The 21,591-nt window shown below is 34.9% G+C and overlaps 1 long non-coding RNA gene across 2 annotated transcripts in view; it reads left to right on the top strand.

Moving 5' to 3' along the window:
• The window catches only part of LOC102007499, a 31,018-nt gene that overhangs the window by 4,883 nt on the left and 4,544 nt on the right, over positions 1-21,591 (top strand). For both annotated transcript variants that reach the window (XR_001235118.1, XR_259342.2), the window contains exons 2-4: positions 2,852-2,987; positions 5,113-5,270; positions 19,841-19,969. This is a non-coding gene — a long non-coding RNA (uncharacterized LOC102007499). The remainder of the gene's footprint in view (positions 1-2,851; positions 2,988-5,112; positions 5,271-19,840; positions 19,970-21,591) is intronic.

Below are 21,591 nucleotides of genomic sequence, written 5' to 3'. Positions count from 1 at the left end.
AAAATGTGTAAAATAGAAACATTGAAAAGTGCTTGGAACTTGAAGCCTCATTCTCAAGATAAGCTGCCCTCCACCTGAGTCATATGATCATTAAACTTCCTATAGCTCAGGTCATAGTCATGTAGAAAAATTAAGAAATAATTTGCAAATAACTAGTACAAATACTAATTTTGGAGAAACCACAGTTTCTCAACCACATAGCTATCATGTCCTAGATTTTATTTCCTTAGGTTCAAGTTTTTAATTATAATGCCTACTTTTTTATAGAATCTTATAAGATATTAAAATTTCCAAACATCTTTCTTTTCCTTTTTATTGTTCTTGTTATTTTGAGACAGGGTTTCACTATGTAGTTCAAACTGGCCTTGAACTCACTCTATAGCCCAGTGAGTCTCCCAAGTGCTAAGATTACATGTGTGCGGCACTACACCAAGCTTCCAATTATCTTTAAGTGAAAACATTTAAGTTACCTATTCCATAAAACAGAACCCTGAGGATAATGCTATATGTTGAAGTTAAAGCTTGTTTGTAGCTAAATTCACTTGTATTAACATGTGTTACCTTTGAATTATTTTTCTTTATGTAAAGTCTAGACATATAAAGCCATGGTCATTTTAGTAGGAAAATATGAAGTCTAATTAAGGATGATAGAACCTTAAACATTTATGTTTAAATGCTAAAATTAATTTAATCCCTAATTCTGAAATATCTTAATTATCTGTACTTTAAAATATCCACATATATTGCTAAAAGTAACTTACCTAAGAATAGTATTACTATAACTTTCAGCACATTCAAATCTCTCTTGTCCCCAAACAAATATGGAATAAGGAAAATAGGATTCCAGGTTTTTCATAAGTGCCTCCATTATTTCTGTTATTTGCTTATGCTACCTAGAGTAATAACCCAAGGTTATCTCAAGAGTACATTTCCCAAATATGATGCACTGCTCAAGGTAACTATGAGTGGTGTTTCTAAAATCATCTGAATGGCATTTCAGTTCAAGCTATAAATAATAGACATTTTCTATCTTACCTAGGAAAACAACTATTTCTTTCTTCATAAACTTACATTCCAGTTAGAAGAGGACTTCCTAATGTATAATCCATATATTCATTATGAAACTTGGATTGACTAAAATTCTATAATCCATGAGAATCAGTGACTTCCATAACTGAAGTAAATATCTAAAAAATGAGCAGGGTAAAGAAAAAAGTCCAAGGAATCTCTTTCTGTGATAAGTGTAGAAGAAATGAATATTACTTCTCCCTGTATTTCATTGTCAAAGACTCAGTTGCATGGCTTTATCAAACTGCATCAGTAATAGAAAAGAGTGTCTAGCGGTATGGTTCTATTAGTCACTAGTCAGTCGCTGGAACAAAACACCTGATCTTCACAAGTTTAATGAAGAAGTTTATTTGCCCCGGGTTTTACACTGGAATCAGTTCATCGTTGCCTGGCTCTGAGGCAGAAGCAGCATGGTGGAGGAAAGATGCTCACAGCATGACAGCAAGGAAACAAACAGAGGAATACTCCAGGACAAAGAATCCCCCCCTTTCCATTTATACCTCCAGTTTATACCCCCCTCCAGCCAGGCCCCACTCCTAGACTTGAGGCTTTGGGGAGACTCTTTATCTAAACTATGGTGTTCTTCCCCCTCACCCAAAAAAGATACATGCCCCTCTCATTGTGTGAAGCATATTATTACATTTCTAGTAGTTGTCAAATTTGTAACAGTCCAAATTCTTAACAGTCTTCACTAATGTTCAAGGAAAGCTCTGAATTGTAAATCTCTATGAGAAATCAAAAAGTTACATACTTGGAACACACAATGGGCAAAGGTAGCCATTTCCATGCCTAAATGGAGAAATGGGAGGATAGAAACATATTCAACCAAATCAAGACCAAAATCCTTCAGGGAAAACTTTGAACTTTCAGTTCCATGTCCAGCAGCAGCATGGCAAGGAGTGACGCCAAGATGTGAGCCCTGCAGGGCTTGCGGAAGCCCTACTTTTGCAGCTTTGCCTGTTGCAGCCCTCATAGCCTCTCTCTTCAGTTAGCTCTGCTCAGCACATGCAGTTTGCTTAGCTGGCTTTTCCAGAGCAGGAGGCTTATGGGATATTCTGTCAAATAAAAGCACTGTACTTTTGAGCTGTGATAAATGTGGGATGGGCAGTTTCTGAGATGCCTTCAAGTCAACTTTCCTGTGGCCCTGGTATGAGGCACTTGGCTTCTTTTTAATGCTAATCTTTTTAGCAACCACATTCTCCTTGGCCTCAAATCTGCAGGCATTTTCTTTCTTATAAAACTGCAAACTTTTCAAACCATTAACCTTTACTTTTGTCTCTAAATTATCACTGTAGATGTGGCTAAGATTTCTACCAGTCTCCTGTCTATTGCCCTGCCTTGAAATCTTCTCCTTTATATCAATTATTTTGCTATTCTTATTCTCAGGCTGATGTAAAATCTAAGCCCATGAGAAATATAGACAAACATTTTGCCAGAATTACAGTGAGTGCAGAATTTAACTTTAGTGCAGTTTTTAATGAAGTCCTCATTCCTATTTGAAACCTCATGAGCCCGAGCTTTTCTGTTCACTTTTTAATCAGCATTCCGGTGTTTGGAGCTCTTAACATAATTAAATCAAGCTCTAGTTACAGAAAACCAGGGCTTCTCTTGAACTCTTCTCCAAAATTTTCTAAGCTACTCCTGCAAACAAGGTCCAAAGACATCTGAACCATAGCACTACCTCTATCAATTCCCTATATGGTCATGTTTCTGTCACTGGACGAAATACCCAACGTGTGTAAATGAAAAAGAGGAGAAGTTTATTTTGGTTCATGTTTTTCAGAACAGTCAGTCCGTGGTCAGCTGACTCCAGGCAGAACCTGCAGCGAGGAAGTGCACGGAAGAGGAAAGCTGCTGGCAGCATAGCAGCAAGGAAGCAAGCAAGAGGGGAGAATCTGCAGAAGGATGCTACTTTCCAGGTCATGTGCAAAGTAACCCACCCTCTCGGACCCGGCCACATCTGCGATCAGGAGATATTTTTTTATCTTAATAGTAAAAATACCTTATAGATAAAGGAAATGCACTTAGTGTTATTCAGGCAATATTTAAGAAATTTTTCTTCAATTGTTCTGCATTTACAAACCACAACAACACACACACACACACACATACATGCATGCACATACACACATGAAACTCTTTCTTTTCTTTCTAAATGATAAAACAAAAATAGAGATGAAATCATCTAAAGCTTGACTAGTATTTCTGCATGAAAACCTTTCATTGGTTTTATATGCGCTACCTAACCTCTAATGTTCTAAAGGAATAAACTTCAACGTATGACCTGCGGTTCAACTATGTTTTAAGAAATAGATTGTGCTACTGCAGCAAAACTTTATTAATTTGTTTACATGCTATCTATATCTCTTTTGATGTTGTAACTGCAGAATTGAATGTAGCTGAATCGTTGTGACAGAACCTGCATGGCCCAGAATCCTAAAATACTATCCAGTCCTATTAGAAAATGTCTGTTCCAAAATGCAATGGAACAGAAATGCTAGGATAACTATTTTCTTCACTCTCCCTTCAAATTTCTTAAAAGACAAAGAGAAGAATGATGTATTGGCCACTGTCAGGAATTTTTACAACTATATTCTCACAGTAAAAGCATGCTTTGGTTCAACATTTAATTCGTTACTTGTGAAGAAATCTTAGTCCATAGTTTTCTGCTTACTCTAACTGCAATTTTGGAGTTGTTTCCTTGTTTACTACATCATTTGGCTACAATTGATCAATATAATTGGGAATTTGATGTTCCGGGGACTTATATACAATTTATATTGATATTAGTGGGACACATTGTTGTCTTAGTGCTGAGTAAGGGGAGAAAGGTTACTGTGGCATTAGCAAGTTATATTACAAATAATATTACTCATTTTTGTTCATTTTGCTGTGATTTAAAAGATCTTTTAAAACCTCAATGACTTTTAGCATCAACAAAGGTTTATTTCTTGATCACATGCATTTTTGGCTGTGAGCTAGCAGCAGCTCTGATCTTGCTCTAGGCTATAAATAAGTTTCGGGTCAACTTTATTTTTTTCTCTGCAGGTCCCACCTATTAGAGCAGTTTGTGTTTAGGACATGCAGTTCTCATGGCAAAACAGTGCCATTTGATTGAAACATACAATGGCTTTTACAGTATTTGGTTTGATGGCAAATGTTATATCCATTACATTCCACTCACCAAAGCAAGTCCCAAGCTGTGGAAGCAGGGAGGTGTACACAGGAGCAAGGCAGTGGAATCACTGGGCAGTGTGCTGGAACGCATGTCCTATATGCAAGAGTGTGGAATTTGTAAGACAAACATTAGGAATCTGACTCCTTAAGCCCATGACTCGTGTGCTTCGAGCTATTTCTTAACAAGTAGTGTATTTCTTACCAAAACATCATTTTCCAGTGTAACTTACTTGTTTGCTTATGTATTGAAATACCACTGTGTCAAATTAAATAATCCACCTTGAAGCTATTAGAATTGGTTATAAGAAGTCATTTTTAATGTAATCTTTGCTGAAAGCTGAGTCTTAAAATATTTCTATATTTATGTTTTGCTGCTACTATGGTCTTTCCTAACTCATTAAGGATTGCACTCTATTCCATTTTATTTCCTTGAAAGAAACCATTTCCTGCCTTAAATAATTTATTTTATTTAATAACTTCCTAGGCAATCTGATAACAACCCACAGCCACTACCAACAATCTGTTTTCTAGCCACTTTGCAGGAAACTACAAGATCAAGAGACACATTGTCTGCCTATCAACATCACAGGAGACAGTTTTCCCAAATGTTTTGGCAATGCATAAGTAGGCTGTTCTGTCTAATATCAATATTTTGTCATTTAACTATTAATATGAGACCACATATTATGTTTTTATGTACCAGACCCCATATCCCATTTCAAAATATAATTTCTGCATATGTTAAGGTAATTCTAGTTGATGAAACTTACTAACTGTGAAAATTAGCCACTTGAGTTTCTTTTTTTAAATTGTATGTGTGTATTTATTTATTTATTTATTTATTTATTTATTTATTCTTTTGCACAGGGAATCAACTCACGACCATGTGCTCCCCAGGCAGGCACTGTGCTGCTGAGCTACATTGCTGGCCCTAGCCACTTGAGTTTGGACCTGTATAAAGTGCTAGTGTGTGTTGGAAAAGTTGAATACATGCTCCAAACGGTCAGGTGACCAGTGTTGGAAAAGTAAGGAAACCCATTCAAACTTTTTGTGTTTTGGGAATTTGCACTTAACTCTTTCATTTTTCTACCTGCTACACAAGTCTTGTGGATGTCACCTAACTGAAGGGGAAAGTGGGAACTGTGTTCATTTTTTTGTTTGTTTTATATTAAGAGGTAAAAGAAGGAAAACATATTAACAAAAGGACATCCATTTACAAAATAGCATAAGAACAATACAAACAATAGAGTGTTACAGACAAAGTTGTAGGAAATTAACAATGGTTATTGTATTACTTATTGGTATCTTCAAAGTGGTTTCTCAAGAAAACAAATAGAGACATATACGATTGATCAAACAAGTAATCATTAACTGTGCCTTTCTGTACAGCAATAGAAGACAGTAGTACAACTATGTTAGCTATCCTGTATATACATATATGCATAATTTCCCCCTCTTTCCCTTCTTTTTTCCCACATCCCAGTTGCCTTTTCCTTTCGAGCATTTTCCTTTCATTTCACAATGTCTATCATACCTGCTGGTTTTTACTCACTCTTTCAGGTCTTACACTAGTGAGACAATGCAATGCTTACACATGCAGGTCTGATTTATTTCACTTATGAGTATGGTCTCTTGTTGTGACCATTTACCTATCAAAGCCTTGAATTTATCTTTCTTTATAGCTGAGTAATATTCCATTATATAAAAGTATCACAATTTTCTTATCCAGTCCTTGGTGGATGGACATTTGGTTTGCTTCCACAATTTAGCAATTACAAATTGTGCTGCTATGAACATGGGTGCACATATATCGCTGTGATATGACGATTTCAGATCTTTTGGGAAAATATCCAGAAGGGGAATAGCTGGGGTGAATGGGACCTCTGGACTTAGTTTGCTGAGGCATCTCCAAACTAATTTCCACAGAGGTTTCACCAGTCTGCATTCCCACCAGCAGTGGAGAAGAGTTCCTATTTCTCCACAGCTTTGCCAGCATTTGTTATTGATTGATTTGTTAATGCTAGCCATTCTTTCTGGAGTGAGATGGGCTCTCAATATTGTTTTAATTTGCATTTCTCGAATGACTAATGATATTGATCACTTTCTCATGTATTTATTTGCCATTTGTATTTATTGATCTGAGAAATGTGTATTCATCTCTGGTGCTCATGTTTGGATTGGGTCTTTGAATTTGGGGGGTGGTGCCAAAGCTTTTTAATTCTTTATATGTTCTAGAAAAGAGACCTTTGTCTGAGGAACACTCAGTTAAAATTTTTTCCCAATTTGTAGGTTTTCTTTTTACTGTGCTGGTGATATCTTTAGATGTGCAGAAACTTTTCAGTAGGATGAGATCCAAGTTCTTGATTCTTTGAAGTATTTCACGGGCAGTTTGGTTTTTTTTCATGAACTTTCTACCTACCCCATGTCTTCAAGATTTTTACAGGGGCTAGGGATTTAGCTCAGCGGCAAAGCGCCTGCCTGAATATTTCTGTTACAATCTCAATGTCAATTAAAGTTTCCTGAGTAAATAAATAATAAAACAGACCCTTAGATAATTTAGAAAATCTTGAAATCTCCAGTATGGTTTTCTTTATAATATTACATTTAGTAAGTAAGTTTATAGAAAATTTGGTATCTATACAATATTTATATTAGCATAAAGAAAGATATTGTTCTTTTTCAAATACGTAATCATTTAATTATCCCTGAAAATTAAAACAAGACAAAACAAGTCTGTGGTTGAAGTATATGCTGTCTCATTTTTTTAGAGATGATCAGCTGGCATGATATGCTTCTTTCAGATGAGCATGAATGGAAAATGTTATAAAGTAGCTTACTGGACTCTTATGAAAAGTAATTGGGAATCAAATTGAAAGAACAACCTTGGTCATTTTTTCCTCCGTTGTTTGTAGTGTATGACTTTGATATAATTACTTTCAAATTGTATACATATAAAAATTTATATTTAAAATGTATTTGAGGGAATGAATGAAAATACTATTTATTTAATAATTAAAATTCTTGGGTAAAAACCCACTTTGCCACAGTTCTTGGAGCAGCAAAAAGCTACTGATCTACATAAAAAGAAATAATGATGTTACACACATCTAGAGGGCCTTCTAAGATTAAATACATGTATAAAGGCTTAAACATGACAATTACCTTGAAAATAGCAGATCTAGGGTATAAATAGGATACCAGGAATGTATTTAATACCTTAAATTAAAATGCTGATGTAAGGAGTTTGCAGTTCAATAATCTCAATAGATAATATGAGCTATAAAAAATGAAGGAACTCCATAGGAAGTATGATATATGAAATGAGATAATAGCTGCATGGCTTTAACTGGGAATAGAGGGTCCAGAACAATGGATCATTAAAATTAAAGAAAGAGCAATATTCATCAGAAAATTTGAACAATGGAGAGAGAGAAAAAAAAACAAGGAATAAGATTCAATAATCTGTGGAACAAAATCAAGGGATCTCACATATATAAAGGTACAGTTCCAGAAGGAGACATAAATTAATGGAATAGAAAAATAATTATTTGATAAACTAACAAGCATGACACATGAAGGGGATGACTTATAAGCCATACTTCACTGAAATTAAAAATGTCTGCACTGGAAGCCCAGTGTCAGGAGAAAGAAGCCAAGCCCATCTGAGAAAGAATTAACAGGGAAAGTATATATTCTAAGACTTGTGCTAGACTCCTGAAATTGTGAAATTGTATGAAACTATGTACATACATAGTTAATTTTTTCTCCTATATATACATACCAAAGATAGTGTTTAATTTATAACAGGCATAGCAACAGAGCAATAAGTATGACTTGCCATAGAGCTTAGTAATATTATATAGGATTTATTGAGTCTTTGTTAAATTGAGAACAGTTACCTTTTCACTTAAAGCACTTCATAGCATGTCTTTGTCTTGTCTGAACTTCAACTTCACTATTTTTGTGTTGTTGGATACTGTTAAGAAAGTAAGTGTTATAAAGTCATAATTAAAGATTATGAAAATGCAGAAAATTTCATATAATATTGGTTGATTTACAAAACATGTTAAATTTTGAAATTTACAATATATTTAAAAATATAATTACTGTATAAACTAGTAGGTCTATACCTATGCATTCAATTCACAGAAATGATAATTGCTTCCTATAAATGTCTTGTGCAATATTATTTACAGTGTGTTTTTCATAATAGCTAAGATCTTGAAACAATTTAAAATCTTTGAAGAGTATAATAAATAATTTATAATCCTTTATATAATATACCATACAAGAAATTTTTGTAACATGTAGCTACGTGGAGAAATCCCAAAATAATATTTCAAGTGAACAAGTTAATTATTCACTATTGTACTATTTGATTCTATTCATATGAAGATCAAAAATAGATGAGAGTAATTTATGGCAATATAAATAAAACTAGTGTTTGTTCTAAGGAATTGACAGGAACTGTAACCAAGACATTTTCTGCCATGATGGAGTAAGAATTAACTTATATACTTTAAATGAGATGCTGCATATTTTACCTAAAGTTCTTCCCTCCCTTTACCAGTTGTTTTACCTTTGAAGACTGTGAGAAAGTATCTGAGATATTCAACTTTTTCTTAACCACCACTGGTGAATTCCTACCATCTTGTCTAGTGAAGCTCTGTATCATTTTTAATGTGTTTTGCTTTGTTAGTATTTGTTATTCTCTTTAATGGTTTGATCAGTCTTGCATTCTTACATCTGTTAATCCCAGCAACTTCATTAAGATAACAATATGTAACATAGCAATCATTGCTAATTCCTATCATTTTATTCTCAAACCCTGTATCATGTGTATTGTTTTCACTTTGCTTTGTTTTTATCTATGTTGTTGGTATTTTGCTACTGTTCTTTTTTTATTATTCTCTTGAAAATAAAACACAACAGATATTCAATTTTAAGGTGCAAAGTTTCATTTTGACTCCCAGCGTTGGCATTTTGTTTTGTTTTTTATTTTGTTTTGTTTTGTTTTTTTTATGGTTGATTTGCCCTGATGTGGCAGCCTAGTTCCACATCATACAAGGTCCTGTGGCAGAGACATGCTCACCCTGCGGCAGCTGGGAAACACAGGAAGAGAGCACAGCACTGGGTTATCAATTCTTGCCAGGGCAGAACTCCAGGGGCCAAACGTCATCCCATTAGACGCTGCCTCTAAAAGATTTCTGCACCATCCAGCAGCACCACAGGCTAGCAACACCGCCTTTACAGAAGAGGTCAAACGGTAATTCCAGGGCAGTCTACCGTACATGAGAATTTTCATTATTTTCAGGAGAAAAATAGGGGAATGTCTGTACTAAGATCTCTAGAGAAATGGTATGCTTATAATGTTTTTATATGTTATAACGCATTTATATTTATTTATACATGCATAGAAACATTATATATGTATGCATGCATATATGCTTTATAAGAGATTATGTCATGAAATCCCAGGGGCTGAGAATCTGACATCTGCAATCCTGAGACCTTGGCAGGCTGGTGGTGTTGTTTAACCACATGAGAGTCAGAGAGGTCTCAGATTCTAGTTTAGGTTTGAAGTTCTGAGAACTGCTAGCACCGAAGACAACAGAGTGAGGTCTAGCTCATTAAGAGAGTAAAGTCAATTTTCTTTTTCATGTTTGTTCTACGCAAGCGCTCCAGACTAGATGAGGCCCACCCACACCATGGGGGTCATCTGTTTTCCTCCGTCCGTCAATTCAAATGGGGAGTTCTTCCGGAAGTACCTCACGGAAACTAGCATCACATTGTAAGATGTAGATATACAGATTTTTCACAGGTGAACACAGTTAAAATTATTTCTGCTTATTTATTTAAAAGTGCTAGAAATCAGCCAATTTTTCTTACAGTGTATGCCCATGTATTTTTTAATCACTGAATGATAATAATTTTTAATCAGTGAAACATTACAAAAGGACGCTCTGACCACAGGTTGTTCTGTTTTTTCTTCTATCCAGGACCCTTAATTTATGGCCTCCTGGAGGCCTTAGGGTACCTCTCCAGAGGTACCCTCTGGCAGCCAGGGCTGCTTTCAGCACTGTGGACCCACAGCAGGAAGAAGCCATGAGTATCACACAAGATCACAAAATCCTGGAAATGTAGAAAGGGCTACAGTAAGATTTTTGTACAGAGTATTTATCAGACTTTGGGGAGAGAACAGATGGCTTTGTAGCCAAGGTGTCTGGATAGGAAACACCTGTGGAAATATTTGATTGCTGTACACTCTCTTGCCAAATTCTACAGCTTGTAATTTTCAATGCCATTTTTATTTTCAAGAATGACGTAATGGGCTGGGGATTTAGCTAAGCGGCACAGGGCCTGCCTGGCCAGCGCGAGGTGGTGAGTTCCATTTCCCATACCGGAAAAAAAACAAAACGTAATTTTAACTTGAGTTGTTAAGTTTTTTATCAATTAATTACAAACATTGTTAAATCTAATTCTATATATCAGATATGATATCTTTGAAATGTGTTATTTATTTCAGTTGAAAAATAATATTTTGAGAATGAATAGGTTAGTATGATCAAATAGTATTTTGTTAACTATATATGTTAATTTAGTTGTTTGCTTTACCAAATCAGAAAATATTAAATAACCAGGAGAGTTAATTCTATAGAAAGTAGAAGTCATACTGAAATAAACATTGAAGTAATATTTCAAAATGACATGCATTCAAGAATGTATTAAAGGAGCGCCAGCCTTCTGGCTGGCTAGCTTCCTGCCTGCTGGCTCCCGGAGGGTGGGCCCCCAGCTCACGGAGAGCCTCGGGCGGGGAGCGCCGGTCTTCGGACCGGCGACTCACTCCCGGCCTTCTGGTTCCCCAGAAGGAGGGCTTCCGGCGCACAGGGAGCTGCGGGTGGGGAGCGCCAGCCTTCTGGCTGGCTAGCTTCCTGCCTGCTGGCTCCTGGAGGGTGGGCCCCCAGCGCATGGGGAGCCGTGCGGTGGTGAGCGCTATTGCATGCCGGCCCTTAGGCCGGCCGCCGCCGCTCAATTGGGATCTATCGTGACACAATTGGCCCACCATGCACCGACTGCAGTTGTCCACCCACGGATGTGTGTGAATCATTGAAACTTTGAACAACCCCTGGGAATATATGCCATACAACGGGCCACTCTTGCTCCTGCCATTGGGAACCAGAAAGGTCCAGAGCCAGTGGAGGAGCAGCTGCTGAACAAGGACTCAGAGAACATGAGAATGCAGACTAAGCCCACGGAGTCAGAGGTCCAGTGGACTGGGGTCACGAGAGCCGCTTGGAAGCTGTAAACCAGGAGGACCTTGCACAATACCTGCAGAGACTCATTGGAAGCCATTCTTCCCCTGACAGTACAGGCTGTGGTGAAGCTCTGGAGAATTCTGCAGCAGGATTCCTGCTGCCTGTACTGACAGTTGGGGAGAGGACATTAACTGGTTGTGGGGTCCCAAAGCAATGGGAAGCTGGAGAGAAACAGCTACAAAGAATGGCTTTCACCCCAGATAGCTCACTTGAGATGTTAGTAAGAATTGCCTCCTCAGTATTCTATAGCCATGATGAGGAGGAGGCCAAGGAGAGAAAACAAAGAGACTGAGAAAAAGCAGCTGCTTTTGCTGCACCACTAAGAGAAACAGATCCCAGGCCTGATTCCCGGGGCTCCAAGAACTCGACAACTACATTCATCTGCTACCACTGTTAAAAGCCAGGCCACCTCAAGAGGAACTGCCCTAAGAGGCCCCATGGGCCATGCCCTGGATGCAAAGGAGACCACTGGAGATCGGTCTGCCTTCTGAGGTGGAGGCCCCAGATCTCAGACCCATGCTACCAGTTAGTCCAACAGGAATGAGAGGGCTTGGGGCATGGTCTGCCTTCTCCCTCTGGCCAGACCGTCATCTCCAGCGAGGAGTCCTGGGTAATCATGACTATGGAGGAACAAGAAAACAGCCTGTTGCTAGTCACAGGTGCAAGTCTCTCGGTCCTTCTTTTCAATCCTGGCCTTCCTTCCAGCCATCATACCTCAGTGAAAGGAGTCACTGGTGAGGAGGTAATATGCTATTTTTGACAACCCTTAGGCTGTAACTACTTATTAGATCCTTCTTGCATATCTCTGTCTTCCTGAGAAACCACTTTGAAGATACCACCATGTATTACAGCAGCCAATGATATTTTCCTATTAATCTAGCCATAACTGTGTTAAGTTTGTAATGTTCCTATCCTATTTCATAATGTATGTTTATTATTATGTGTTTCCTACAACAATCATTGAGAATAGTTAATGATTTTTCAATAGGTCACTCATGTATAGCTCTATTTATTTTCTTTAGAAGCCACTTTGAAGATACCAAAGTATAGCACAACAACTCTTGATAATCTCCTACCTCTTTTGTCTCTAACTCACTATTATTTGTCTATTTGTTTTCCTGAGAAACTATTTTGTAGATAATAATATGTAAAACGATAACCATTGATAATTCCTACCATTTTGTCTGTAATTTTCTAAGTCCCCCCTATTATTATGTTATCCTTCTTTTATTCTTTAAAATAAAAAAAGAATGCATTAAAATGTAACATAGTATTATACAAATAATAACTGCTTAAATTATGTACATATCGATATTAATGTGGACATTTTAGATGACAATCATTCTTCCTTTGCAGTTTTAGAATAATGAATATGATGAAGTCTTAATAAATGTATTTTTTAAATTAAACTTTTATATATTTTATATGCTCTTTATCCATTTCTATGAGAAAAAATTCTATATTATAAATAAGATGTTATGATTAATTTATAACTTTTAAAAACTGAAGTAGCTTTCTAGTTGGAAATTAGGCACTCTTTTAAAAAGGGTTTATTTTTACACAGTCCACCAGTATTTGATGCATTGCTATGATTTTCAAAAACTTTAAGCAAGATTATTTTAAGGAAGCTAAATTAAAACTTAGTCAAATAAGGATTGAGAACTAAACAAATTTGGCTCTTATTCCATAGTACTTAAAAGAGATGATCAAAAATTGCCTTTACAATCAATGTTAATAATTTATTAGAAATTACAAGCATATCCATTTTAGATCAAAATCTTTGTTTCCAAATAGTTATCATTTCAATAAAATTACTAAGAATTTGTCTTCATTTATTGAAATCTACTATAAGAAATAAAATTTTCTTTAAATTATGAATGTTTATGTATCAATAACTACATTCAGGGGCTGGGGATTTAGCTCAGCGGCAAAAGCGCCTGCCTGGCAAGCGCAAGGTCGTGAGTTCGGTTCCTCGTACCGGAGAAAAACAAAAAACAAAAAACAAAACAAAACAAAAAAAATACGTTCAAAGAATAGTTCCATTGATGACAATAAACATCTATTTAAAAACATTGACCTAATTATTTCATTTTCTTATTATCTACTCATTCATTTTTTTAAAACTGATTTTTACTGAATTTAAAAACTGGAGCTGTTCAGGTCATTTTCTATGACAAGATCTGTGAACATCCATTATCAGTAGACACTGAAAAGATTAAAAATGCCATCTCTGGAAGTGTGCGTTGACAGAGAACTGCTGCTTTTGTGTCTAATTTTGTTTTGAGAAAGTATTTAATGTTATACTGTCCATCATGTTAGTACTGAAGGTCTAAACATGGGAGATAATTTCAAAGCACTCAATGTCAATATTATGTCACCTACCAATTACTACATATTGAAAGAAAAATGAATGACATAAATTCTTTTGAAACAAATTCAATACAGACATTCATTTTTATAGTAACTTTAACCAGTATGCATTTTTCATAGCTTATTGTTGATGGTACTGCAGAACATAATTGTGATTTATGAAACAGAGTATGAAAATTACTTTTCAAAGTTCTCACCAAACAGCTGAACTGCATTTGAATGGTTGAAATATATTCTTATCTTGCTGAATGTAGCTTTGTCTTTCATGTGAATGTAGATTCCATTAGAGTTATGAATATTTAAATATAATTCATTAGTAGAGTGGCTTAAATATTACTTTAGTAATTTCCATTCATTTTTCCTAGTATTTAATCAAATATAATGCTACAATTTAACATGCATGTTTATTTTATCTTACTGGGACAGTGAATGTGTTCTGAAACAAACAGAAGAGCTAATTCTGTAAATCTAATATCAAATGACAAACTGAAACAGTATTTCAAATTTTGTTTAAGTATGGTTTCATTTTCCATAATTTGGATCATTTTTACCTATTTTAAAAATTTTATTCAATTAGTACATATTTTCAGTACATGATGTTTAAATTCATCTTAAGAAGTAAGAATGTGTACATAACACATTATGATTCTTTTTTAATCCCCTTCCTCTACCCATCCACCTCCCTTCCTATGTTTGTAAATCCTCTTTCCCCATTTTAGTTATTTTTGTTATTACTATTTTTAGTTCATGTATACTACATATAAAGTTCACATTTCTGTGCATATTTAAGATATTTACATAATACAGCTTAAATCTTTTCTATTTCCCCTTCTCCTACATCCCTTCCTTTCCTCTGGGTCTTCTGGGCCTCTGCAAAAGGTCTATCTTTCTCTGTTTCCTCTTAGAAATTTTTACTTTGCATTTGATTTTATGTTACCTTACTTAACAGATACCGTATAACCCATAATCTGTGTGTCTGATTTATTTCAATTAACATTATACAATATTTCCCACATGCACCCATTTATCCTTTCTTACAGCCAAGTATGGCAGTATCCCATTATGTATAGACACCGTATTTTCTTTACCTACAGTTTTTACATTCAAAAACTATTTCCTCAACTCTCTGACTCTTATTCTTCTTGATTTTCAGAAATATGTGTACTTTTTCACTTAGTAGCACCTAATAATTCTTGAATACTTTGCATCAAAAATTGTTTCACTCATTTCTCTGTTATATTTTAGATTGGATAATTTTTTATTTATCTTGTACTAGCTATGTACAAACTACTATTAAATACAAGAGTGATTTATGCTCAAAATTATGGCTTTTTTAAAAGCCTCAAAGCATGTACTTTAAAATAATTCCATCCTTAAACATACCAATAATAGTTCATTTAAAGCACCTATGGAATAATTCTAAATTGTAGGAAATTCTTGATGTTTATTTTGGTAACTATCTTCTACATGCAAATGATTTTCTTTTATTGCTTTTTTGTTTCACACACAAACTCATATATGCATACCTGTCTAACACTAGAATACTGAGGAATGGGGAAATGTAACACGAGACAACATTGGCAACAAAATTTCCAGTGCATTCAAGAAAATCAAGAATTTTAATATAGGTGGATTTGAGTGCTAGAAGGAGCACAATAAAACCAGAGATTCAGTGTGAGCCATGTTACTTTAAGATTTACAGTCATCATTATGACTTTGTCTTCTATTGTCCAACAAATGATAGGATGCTGCAGAGAGTTTTGTGTTTGAACTAATTATCAGGCAAAGAAATCACTTGGCTACACACACTCAAATATGAAGAGAAGACTGGAATAAAATGTCATTCAGGGAAAAATGGTTCTGAGATATTACAAAGAGGGCCTCTCTTTGGATTCAAGAGTAGAAAAGCACAATTTACTATGTTCCTAGATATTCAAAAGCCACACAGCATAGAGTTTCCATAGTAAAGGGTTCATTCCAACTTAGATCCCCCCAAAACCCATTTTACACTTTGAGTTATGGTTTTAAAAGTTTGTGAAAGCTCTCCTTGCTTCCAGACTCCAGAGGGAAAACAAATGATGAATCCTTACAAGGAATGAAATTCCTTCATTTGAAGCAGTTTTAAGAACGGGACAGAGGTTGTGGTCAGAAGGGACACGGTGACATGCTATAGGTCATTGGCCCTGCCATAAATCCTCAGATGGCTACTATGAAGCATTTGGAGAATTTGAAAGTCAAATCTGGACATTCATGCTTTTTTGGAGATTAATGCATTAAATTAACAAGAACATTACAAAAAAGTTAATTTGTAAATTTTATATTTTTTTATTTTGTATTTTTTCATTTTATTATTATATATTTGCAGCACGTGCTTTGCATTCATTTTGGGGAGAGGTACATATACATAAGAGAGCTAGTTTCTTTTTTTAATCTGATTGCTCCCTTCCCTCCTCTAAATCCCCTTTACTTCTTCTTTCCTGTTGATATTATTAATCTTAGCTTATGATGAAGTCACATAATGTTTATATGCATTGATGTCATTAGGTTCGTATACGTGGCATATCTTAATTCTACTTGCTTCCCTTTTCTCTCCTTATCTTAAAGCTGGAAAAGAGAATTTGTTCCTTCATATATTTTGCAACATTTATTACTTTTTCCCTGTGATCTCAGCCATTTATTATTTGACTTGTTGGTTATTGGCATTCTTTCTAGAGTAAGATGGAATATCAGCATCATTTTAATTTGCATTTCCTTAAGGGACAGAGATGGTGAACATTTTTTAGTATATTTAGTAGCCATTTGTACTTTTTCTGAATAGTGATTAGTACTGGAGTTTAGAATTAAATACACCCCTAAAGTTTAATGTGTTTGGAGGTGATACTTTTGCAAGTTGATTATTTCACTGGGGAGTTACATTCATCTTTGGATTATCTATTGATGAGTCTTAGCTAAATGTGGTGTTAGGTGGTAAGATACTGTGGGAGGAGTTAGATCATTGGAGACAAGCCGTAGGGTGCATATTTCTCACTCTGGCTTCTGTCTCTCCCCTTCTGTCTTGTGGATCTCTGTCTCTGTCTTTGTCTCTGTCTTTGTCTCTGTCTCTGTGTCTCTGTCTCTGTCTCTGTCTGTCTGTCTGTCTCTCTCTCTCTCGCTGCTTATTGGCTGTCATATGTTGATATTTTGAGCAGTTTTCCTCTTTCAGGCCCTCTGCTGTGCTGTTTCTGTCTTGAGACCAACAGTGCACTGATAGAACTCTCTGAAAGACAGACAAAAGATTTCCTCTTTACATTGTTGGGGGAGATATTTTGTCCAGGTAATGGGGAAGTGATCAGCATGTTCCTTCTAATGTACATTCTGTTTACCATATTGATCTGTTTTGTGGTTTCCATTTCTTTCCTATGTTGGGCATTCATAGTTTCCATCAAAACCTGATATTAATGAAAAATGTCAAAAATTTAATGAGTCTTTCTGTATCTGATGCTATGCAATAAAATATATAAATAAAATATTATATGTGCAATAAAATCTAATAGTAGTTATCTGTAAGAGATTTAAAGCATATACTGTGGCCTTACTTTCTGTTAAGTCCATTAGAAATGTTTGTATTATATAAAATAACATACAATAACTTCAGTAAAGTATTAAAATTTATGGTTTTACTTAAGAAAGTAAAATGCATTTCCACCATACAAGATGGTAGGAGTTCAGCAATGGATCTTATACTGCATATTGTTGTTTTCAGATCAGTCATTCTGATTGCCAAATTCAAGTGTGCAAAATTGGTCAGGAAAAAAGAAAATTTTAAGCACTGACTATTCCTTTCAATAAAGCACAGACACACTGTTTTTTGGGGTTTATTGTTTTAACTTGTTACTGTCTTTAATTGTTTGACCAGTCTTACATTTTTATGTCTGGTGGACTGAGCAACTTCTTTGAAGATAACAGTATGTAATGTAGCAACCTCTGTTAATTCCTATCATTTTGTTTTGAGGTCATGAATCATTTCTGCTGTTTTGATTTTGTCTTCATTGTTGTTTTTTCAGTTTTTCAATTAAAAAAAATAAAATGTATTTCAAAAAAGTTATAGTTTTAGACTCAGTAGAACAACTTGATTTAAATTCTTGTCTTAATACATTTAGAAAAATCAAGGACTAAATACATCTAGGACTGGAACGAATGTAGCAATGTTTTTATTTAGGTATTCAATGTCTGAAATAGGTACACACCTAATAGGCTTTTCTATATCTTTTTATGTCAGTTTTGTTAAGTAGTATTTTCAATGAATTTTTGATACTATATTTAGATACTTTATGTAAGAATTTGTGTGGTTCTTTTTACATTTTTCATATGATCTATACTGAATTTTCCTTTTTAATGTCAGTAGTGGCTGTTTTTTCTTTAATTAGGTTTTGCTAGGTTCACAAATGTAAAGACATATTCTTTTCAAAGAAGCTATGCTTGTATTTCTTAAAACTTAGTATGTTAAAGGTTTTTTCTATTTTATTAATTTCAGTTATAAATAAAAGTCCTGTCATATGGTTAATTTTTTTATTTTATTTTTTTAAAGAGAATAGTAAATGGAAGTTTGATCAAGCCATTAAAGGGAGTAAGAAAATAATAATTTAAAAGAACACTAGAGACAATGCATAGTTTCACTAGACAGGATTGTAGGAATTCACCAAAGGTTGTTGTACTGCAAATTGTTGTCTTCACATAAATTGCTCAGATTACCAGCTATAATCATGAAAAATTGGTCAAAATATATAGAAAAAAATTTAAGCATTAACTGTTCCCCTCAATAAACCACCAGACATCAGCACTACAGTTATACCAGCTATATATATATATATATATATATATATATATATATATATATTACACTTTAGTACTTTCTTTTTCTTCTTTCCCTCATCTCAGTTGTTCCTTCCTTTGAGCAATTTCTTTCCCTTTCCATTTCCTATTATCTATCTATTCTTTTGGCACTGGGAATCAAACTCAGGACCTGGCACTTGCCAAGCAAGCACTTATGCCATTGAGCTATATCCCCAGCCCACATTAATTACTGAAATATTATCTATTTGGGTTTAATTTACTCTGTCATGTTCTTACACTAGGGAGAAAATATGATGTTTACACATGTGGGTCCGATTTATTTCACTTATGAGTATGGTCTCTAGTTGCATCCATCTACCTATAAAAGCCTCAAGTCTTTTTCATAGCTGAGTAATACTCCATTATATAAATATGCCATATCTTTTTTTATCCATTCTTCAGTTGGTGGTCATTTGAACTGTTTCCAAGATTTAGCTATGACAAATTGTGCTGCTATAAACATGGGTGCACATATTTTAATCGTGTTTAGTACATTCATGTATCATTTTAATCAAATAGACATATGTAGGAGGTTCTCTGTATCCCTGTACCTGTTCTATTATTTTGTATTATTTTTCTGTTGGTTCTTGCTAGTGTTTTGTCTTTCCTGACTCACAATTCATTGTTCTATCCTGTTCCTTATCCACCAAAAACAACAATGTTACAAAACATGATTTCAAATATGCAATTCTTTGATTTCCACTCCAGAAAGAGCAATCTGTCAGGAAAGAAAGCTTCCGGTTTTCACAACTTCTTATCCCTGGTAGCACGACTGTGCTGAATGGGCTGCTGGTTGCAGCTCCAAAGCCCAGGCTAAAAGTTCGTGGAATCTCATTTTTCTTATTCAAGTCTCAGTTGTTTCTTAGGAATATTTTTTTCTCAGCATGTTGAATTTTTTGGTTGATTTCCAGAACCCTGAAATGACTTTTTGAAAATTCTATCCAGTTGAAATTATTTTCTAGGTGAAAGGATTTGTCCAACTCTTCCTCTGCTGTAATGGGATTCCTGCCATAAAGACCTCACTGTTTAAATTACAGGCTTCAGCAATGTATCAACATGCAAGGAGAAAACAGAAGCAAAGTTAACACAAAAACAAAGCCAAACACCAGGGAAGTGCAGATACCCATTTCACACCCATCATCGGGGCCCAGGAAAATTACTGTGAAGTGAGTGATATTTCTCTAAGTCATAGAACACTTTGATATAAACATTATATTTACATCTTAAAAGAAGGAAAATTCCAGATGCCTAATAATTTATTTAATATACATGGCTACTTTTAATATCACATATACTTACTGATATTGGGTTACTTAATGTCTCCGAAAAGATACAGTACTTACATCTGCATTTTGGTGAACTACAATTCTTTTTTATAACCTGAAGGATTAAAAAAACCCTAGGTGTCATTCTTAATGACTTCAAATCTGTTCTACAAAATAGCTAATACCACTGTAGAGTGGTAATTATTCAGTCCTGTGGTGTTCAAAATATTTTATGACTCTCTAAACTTCTATTCAAACTTTCATATTATCTATTTATATTAATTGGCATTTTAGAACAAGATTAAAAGAATTATCCAGGAAGTAATCATACTTATAGAATAAATCATCAATATTTTATCCTTGGACATAGTAGAATATAATTTTATAAAATCCTAAAGCAAGCCGGGCATGGTGGCCCATGCCTGTAATCCCAGTACTCAGGAGGCTGAGGCAGGAGGATCATCAGGAGTTTGAGACCAGCCTGGGCTACAAAGTGAGCTCAAGGCTGGCCTGAACTGCATAGCGAGACCCTGTCTCAAAAAGACAAAGAATAAATAAATAAATAAATAATTAAAAAACCCTAAAAATCCTAAAGCATCTTTTTTTTTTACTTTAGTCTAATAAATTTAATAGCAAACATCAATTTATTTTAGTATATTATTATGTATTTCTTCTTCGTAGCTCTTATACCTTACATTGTAAATTGTCAAAATTTACACAAACATGCATGCACTCACACACATAGTCATGAACATACCTTACAGAAAAGTTTGTCTACTCTAAATTCCAAGTGATATCACTATAAAAATAAAAGTATTGGGAGGATAGAAAAATAAAATTATGGAAGGTGAGAATATTTCCTATGGGAACTTGTTCATTTTAGAGCAGCACTACAGTATCTTTGATTGGCTAATTCCCAACATAATACCAGTTTGCCACTGGGCAGAAACAAAGTCAAAGACAAAGATGAAAATCTTTGGAAAAAAGTGTAAATAGAATAACAATTAGTTCCCACTTCATAAGTGAAGAGGAGAGATTTTAGACACAAAAGTAGAGGCTCCTGGAATGTTTGATTTCTCAATCAAAAGAAAAAATACGTTAAACTGATGTAAGGACAATCTAAAAACATACAAAATTTCTTATAGTTTGTTCCATTTCAATGAAATCTAGCATCCACTAACCATCTACAACTTACATATTATTTATTGTGTTCTATTGCTCCTGAAGTTCTTCTGTGTTACACATGGATAAATCATCACACTCATGAAAGCTATTTTTAGGTTGCTCACCATTTTAGCTACTTTCTCATTTCTGAAACAAAATGCCTGACACTCGAAGTTAAAGAACAAAGATTCCTTTGCTCCCAATTTGTAGGGGTTTCAGTCCATAGTCAGCTGACTTCAAGGCAGAGTGGCACCACAGGAGAAACAGTCCATGGCAGGCCAAGCAGAATTCAGTGAGCAGCAAGCAGGGAAGCCAGGCTCCCTTTCCCTTCTCTCCCACCCAGGCTAGATCTTGTTTGG

This window comes from Chinchilla lanigera, unplaced genomic scaffold (assembly GCF_000276665.1).
Source record: "Chinchilla lanigera isolate Chin_1 unplaced genomic scaffold, ChiLan1.0 scaffold00003, whole genome shotgun sequence".
Classification (NCBI taxonomy): domain Eukaryota; kingdom Metazoa; phylum Chordata; class Mammalia; order Rodentia; family Chinchillidae; genus Chinchilla; species Chinchilla lanigera.
This window is presented reverse-complemented; position numbering and strand designations above follow the sequence as displayed.